This window comes from Meleagris gallopavo, unplaced genomic scaffold, assembly GCF_000146605.3.
Source record: "Meleagris gallopavo isolate NT-WF06-2002-E0010 breed Aviagen turkey brand Nicholas breeding stock unplaced genomic scaffold, Turkey_5.1 ChrUn_random_7180001954784, whole genome shotgun sequence".
In the NCBI taxonomy this organism is placed as follows: domain Eukaryota; kingdom Metazoa; phylum Chordata; class Aves; order Galliformes; family Phasianidae; genus Meleagris; species Meleagris gallopavo.
This window is the reverse complement of record NW_011215696.1, coordinates 1-6,668: the sequence shown is the minus strand read 5'-3', so window position 1 is coordinate 6,668 and position 6,668 is coordinate 1. Positions and strand designations below refer to the sequence as shown.

At 46.4% G+C, this 6,668-nt stretch overlaps 1 pseudogene; it reads right to left on the bottom strand.

Annotated features, from left to right (window-relative positions):
• Positions 1-4,215: 4,215 nt before the first annotated feature.
• LOC109365085 lies at positions 4,216-5,859 on the bottom strand (annotated as a pseudogene).
• Positions 5,860-6,668: the final 809 nt, after the last annotated feature.

The following is a 6,668-nucleotide window of genomic DNA, read 5'->3' as shown; positions in this document are numbered from 1 at the left end:
CGCTGCTTCGCTTGTCGCTTCTCTGCTTGCGCTTCTCTGCCTGCGCTTCTCGCCTGCGCTTCTCTGCCTGCGCTTCTCATCTCAGCGTTGTGGCAAGGCCGATCCACCATCAATTTCACATTCTCTCTCCTTATAAAATTCTGTTGATACCATATTTAGTAAATTACTTTGTTTTACCTCAGATTGTTGCCACTGTTTTCAATTATTTCGGGGTCCCTTATTTTCTTTTTTTTTCCGGGGGCGCGGATCCGCGGATCCCTCCGCCCTTCTAGTCACGGAACCGGGCCGAACCAGCCCGTAAACCGTTGACACTGCTGCTGTAAACAACATCACTTGCAAAGGGGGAGGTGGAGAGGATAGGGCACTGGAAGTGAGAATAGCCTCTGCAGAGAGCTAGAAAACCCGAAATCCCAGTGTTAGCACTGGAAGCCTCCAGAGAGGAGGAGGTAAAACTGAAATATGATGTTAATAGTTTATGTAATGAGAGTTTGGAAAGTGAAAAGTTTGGAAAGGACACAGGCTGAGGAAGGCAAAGATGAGCAGGGTGTGACAGGGATGTCAGGACTGAAGAGAGGGGAGCAGGATAAAGAGGTTTATCTTTTGGTGGATGCGGGTGCCTCTTACCACCCGTAGGTGATTTTGTAACAGTAGTAGGAGCTAATGCCCAATTAGAAAAGGCTTACTTTTGGGATCAATTCAATATAGGCTGAGAAAAGAAGTAGGAATACATAAATTCGAGTACATGTCAGGTTACTCTGGCAAGAAATTAAATAAAACTGGAGCTAAGGATCAAACAATATTAACTGATTGAGAATTGTCAGTCTGCCTTTAACACAAACTGGGAAAAACTAGGTTGTAGTCCCAGAAGTTACAGAAATCTTGAATAAGATAATTAGGAGTGTGGGTATCAGGGATACCTGGCGGAGCCAAAGATGCAGCCCTAAATAGATGTTAAGTTAAAAGCAAGAGTTATCCCAGTCAGGGTAAAGCAGTGCCCTCTGGGGATATGTGACTGTAGACGGATAAAAGAAATAATAGATAATTTTTGGACTTTGGATTACTAATTGAATATGAATCCAAATACAGTACTCCAAACCTGCCAACGAAAAAGAATTGGAAAGCAAGTGCTATAGTTTGGAACAAGATTTGAGGGCAAGTAATAGAATTGTTGAATGCATACACTCAGTGGTGGCAAATCCATACACTTTACTAACCAAGTTAAGGAATGAGTAATTGGAGTTTACCTTCTGGATTTGAAGGATGCCTTTTCTGCCTGGTTTGGCCAAAGGAAGCCTAGCGTTATTTGCCTTTGAATGGGAAAACCCCAATATGGGGAGAAAAGACTTAGTTAATCTGAACAGTGTTACCCAGGGTTGTGAGAACAGCTCAATGATTTTTGAAAGCTGGTCAACTTGTGAACTGGAGACTTGTGTTCCTCCATCCCAGGTTGGAACCTTACTGCAGTACTCACTCACCTTTTAACAGCCCCATATTGCCAGTGTGTAAAGCCAGTGGAGAATGGAGGTTGACGGTAGACTATCGTGGCCTGAATGAAGTCACACCCCCAGCTGATTGCTGCTGTGTAAGAGATTATTCTTTTGCACCTTTGTCCCAAAGCTTGCTGAGGAACACTGACGGACAAGTCCTGGTCAAGGGTTGAGAAATCCTTTGTCTAAAGGGCAGAGATGGACAAGTCCAGACCAATCCTGGTCAAAGTTGGTGAAATCTTTTGTTTGAAAATTTGCAGACCAGTGGCAACCAGGGAGAGATAAGCAGCAGATTAATGGCTGGGAAGCAGTCTTTTGTGTGGGCTCATCTTGAGGGAGATAGCCATCTCAGGAGGTACCGTACATTACTCTTTCCCAAGCACCCAGGAATGCTTGCACCTGACTCTTACCTAAATGCCCAGGAATGCCATGTTGGCAAAAGAAGAAGGATAGGTAGGTTTATGACAACAGATGCCTCACGACATGATGCCTGCCTGCTGACAGACTCTCCTGGGCCTACTACCTGACACCTGCCTCTTTCTCCTGTACTTGCTCTGACGCTGTATCTGCTTGTCGACTAAGGCTGGCCACTGCTGCTGCTCTCCCCCTGCACTTTTGCCTCAGACCATCGGAATGGTGTGCAACAGGACGCTGTTGGATCTTGGTGGTGACTATCCCCACTTTACGTAATTCTTGCTTCTCTCCAATCTTTCCTATTGCCCGCTTTCCCTTCCCCACCACCCTAATCTGTAATAGTCACCGGCCTCCCCTTCCCCACCTCTCTGATTGATTAAGATTTGTACTAAACTGGTCAGACCAACATTTGAACCATTGTTTCCCAATCTCACGTCAAGTATACATATATCAAAGAACCTCCTCTCCCACCTATAAATTGGATCAAGACATGCTGTACTGATGTCATGGTTTTATGGTTTTTTTTTGGTTCTCAGTATTCTGCATCAAAACATCATGTAGTGTACTGGGAGTTAAAGTGTTAATGCTCCAATTCCAGGCACCTATCCCTATACATTACGGAAGTCATGGGATCTGGCCCTTCCAGGTGGGGCGGTCACTTACTGCCTGGCAGTGGGTGCTGGAGGGTGCTTTCCTAGCCGTTCCAAGCTTTTCAGGTTTGACTCAGTCTCGGGAACTCTCTCTCTCCTATCTTATTTGATTTATTAGTCTCAATTTCAATCAGATTGTATTATATTGTGTTATCTTGCATTCCGATATCATAGTTAGTAAAATAAGTTTTCCTCCGTAGATTGTTGCCGCTGTTTTTTTTTCCTTCCTTCCTTCTCATTTTGTGGGGTGGAGGGGGAGGGCAGGGGCCTACTGCCCCCCTGTCACGGGTGTAAATTGATCTAGTTAACTCCACGACAGGTTTTTTTTTGGTGGAGAATGTGGGCATAGCTGCTTTTTAGCTTTTAGGACGATTGTCTCTCTCTGCTCTTAGAGAGCTTCATTAGGGAGCATTATCAGTAGTTTGGGTTTCTGTGCTGGAAAACTTGACCTTGAAAGACTAGGCGTGCTGCCAGTATTCTGGGATATTTGTAAACTTTGAGCACTGCTTAGTGCTCAAAGGCAGTGCCTTTTTATTTTTATTTTTATTTTTTTTCCTCCCTCCTCTTGTCAGTTTCAATTCAATAACCCCTTTTTAATAGACACCAGCAATGAACCCACTCTTCATCGTGGGGGCGCTGAGTAAGGGATTAAAAGCCATCATGTTACTCGCAACTTACTGGCAAATTATCAATGTCATAATTACTTGTTGTGGAATTGTGTTCATATATAACCACCTAAGGGCACTGACGGAGACACCTGCATGGTACCTATATGCAATGTGGTATGATTTGAATTTTGACATTTACATCCCAGATGGAATGGCTAATTTTACAAACAACACGATGTTCAGACCAGTCTCCAGGCTTTCTTCTCGGTTTGTCACACGGTTTTCGAATCTCGAATTAATACTCATGTTGGCGTGCATGCTATTACTTTCCTGTATTGTATTCCAACGCACTCATAATAAAGGGAAGGAGTCTCCTCCAAAACCAGAGAATGTTGACTGGCAGGGAATATGGAGAAATTTAGGAAAAATCTTAGAAGCATGGGTGCCACGGATAGCATCCTAATTAGATTGTTCTCGAGCGGGGAAGCACAACAGTACTCAATATGAGTGATCAAGCTTCACTTTATTGTTGCACACACAGGGTTTATATAGGTTTCCGATACACACGTGTTTACTTACTATTGGTGCACAACGTTGGCTGCTAGGTGGGCTGCTTAGCCTTAACCAATGCTCAGCCAGCATTCACACCTGCCGCTGAACTCATCTGCTTATCAGCCCCCCACATATCCACAGAGCACAGCTGCGGATGTGGGCCTGCTGTTTACGGCCTGCTGTTTACATGCTGCCCCAAGGATGCTATGCCTCCTATCTTAACTCCTAATGTTTTCTCATGGGAATGCACTCTGTGCTGCCACACTAGTTATGCTCATACACAGCCTCATGTCCGCCCTGCTCTCGCAGCCATTCCCCAACAATTCCCCCTTTTTCTTTTTGTACGAGCATAACTTTCTGTGTGGCTTTGTCAATACCCCTCATGATACAACTATACACTATGCAAAGCAGTAAAAGCATAACTAGAATAAGCAATAGCCAACGCAAGCCTTCTTTGATTAATGCTGTGAGCCATGGGGACAGCCCCCAAATAGGGATTCTAGCCAATCATCAAATGGGTTTTTGTTAACCTGAATCTTTTGGGTATGTTCCTTCAACCATTGAAGTTGTTCATGTATGGACCGACTATGGTCCGAAAGGTTGAAGCAACACGTCCCCTCAAAGTCCTCACAGCCATGCCCCTGTGCTAAAAGCAGAAAGTCAATTGCCGTGCGATTTTGTAGCAAAGCATGCCTAAGACTATTCATATCAGATAACATAGATCCCAAGATTAAGGTGGTCTCGTTAGCCTGTTTCGCTGACCAACATGCTAGGTTTTCTAACTGTTTTAACGCTTGGGCCGCAGCCACGCCCGGTGTAAGGAACGAAGCGAACACCCGGGCAGTAGCCGACCATAAATCAACGTTATCATTGCAATCTGACGTCAGGCGGTGTGTACTCTGCCGTCGCCTGGCCTTACGCAGACCAGAGGTGACATTAAGCCATTGACGATGTTGGGGAGCGAACAGTGCTAATTGTCCAAGATAGCAAGGTCCTCCTTGGACGTTAGCAGGAATGCCTGCCCATGCTCGGTCACCGCATATTAAAAATACACCCGGGGGTAAGGCCTTAGCCGAGTCATTATTCCACAGCGCAGGTTGGGAATCGTCTTCGGAAAGGCTTGCTCCATATCCATACCACGGTCATAGGTTACCTCCTTCCCCGGTTTGGTTGCTGTAACCGCAATATGCCCCCCATACCGAGAATTCCTGTTCATTATGGGGAGAGACCACTGTCTATCCTGTTGCGTCGAAAAAAGGGTTATCCGCATAGTCCCACAGTTGCTTAAGGATACTTGTCCGAGCGCTAAGGCCCTGGTGCGATCGTCCAAAACAAAAGCATGTTTGATTCCATCCTGCCAAAGCGTTTCCTATTGCCTGGGAACCCAGGAGATCCAGCTCTTGGGGGTCCCATGGCAAGGAGACACTTAGTCGTTCTATCAAGCATGCACTTTGTTCTGAAGTGTTGTAATGGGAACATGGATTATCTCTTACGTATCCTTGGAAGCTCTCCAGCTGATAACCCGGTACACCAATCAGGCAGGTCTGGAAAGGTTCAGTGGCCGACTGAAGACTCAGGCAGAAGTCAGTCTGGCCCGTCTTGTTCGCCCAGGTCACCCATAGGTTCCCTGGCTGCGACACCTGAAGGACAGCCTGGCCGCTGAGGTGGCAACCTGTCAGTATCAGCAGAAATAGACACTGCTGCTCTGGTCCACTTCGCCGGGACCCACAGTGGACCTGTTGGGGTGAGCACACACATGTAACCTCTTCCCATGTATTTCACCTCTGAGGGGCCCTCCCAAATCCCTGTCTTGGGATTCCTGTACCTTACGAAAAACGGCTTGCTGCTACCTTGAGAGGGTACCCACCCATGAATCTGAGCTGATGCCTCTTCCCTATCCCCAAAGATGCACAGATAATTAATTGTAAACAACGCCCTAGCCAGGCGCTCCTGGGGATCCTTTACCTCAGAAAGTTTCTCTATGTACCTCTTAAGCGTCTGATTTGCCCTCTCCACCACTGCCTGACCGGTTGGAGAGTTAGGCATGCCAGTGATATGTCGTACCCCCCATTTCTCGCAAAATTGTTGAAAACTCCTGCTAGCATATGCGGGGCCATTGTCTGTTTTTATTGTCCGGGGCAACCCCATGGTAGCAAAGCATGCTGTTAGGTGCCGGGTGACATGTATCACCCTTTCCCCTGCTTGGGCAGCGGCCCAGATGAATCTACTATAAGTATCTATTGTGACATGCACATATTTTAACTTCCCAAATTCTGGCACGTGCGTCACATCCATCTGCCAAATTTCCAGGGGGCCAAGTCCCCGAGGATTGACTCCTAAGCCTAAACCGGGCCCATGTCCCACACACGTTGGGCATGCTCGCACAATCCCTCGTGCGTCATTGAGACTAATATCATACAGTTTGCACAAGCCCCTAGCATTCTGGTGAAACATGCTATGGGCCTCACGGGCCTGAGCTAATCTATTGACAGGGATGGTTGTCACCACCAAGTCATCTCTGCTCGCTGGTTCCCTTCACCTAAGCCCTCCACCCATTTGTGGCTTCTGACATGAATCACAGCATACTTCTCATCCCTTATCATAACCGCTCTCTGTAACATAGTAACTCAAATAGGCGTTGGTTGCCAATATCCCTGATTCTAGCGTCCTCTACTCTTTCTACGAGGCCCACAACGTATAACAAATCCGATACTACATTAAGAGGCTTTTTGAGACCTGTTCAGGAACGCCCAAACTACAGCAGAAAGTTCTAAAGTCTGCAACGAGTCCCCAGATTGCGCTTGAAGGATTCGATGCTTCCATTGCTGGTCTTCTTGCCATGTCGCTGCTGCTGTACGCGATTTTCGGCCGGCATCTGTAAAAACTGTTACTGCATTTTGAAGAGGAGTTCTACTTCGTTTAGGTATTTGTAACCAATGTTGTTGTGACATCCATTT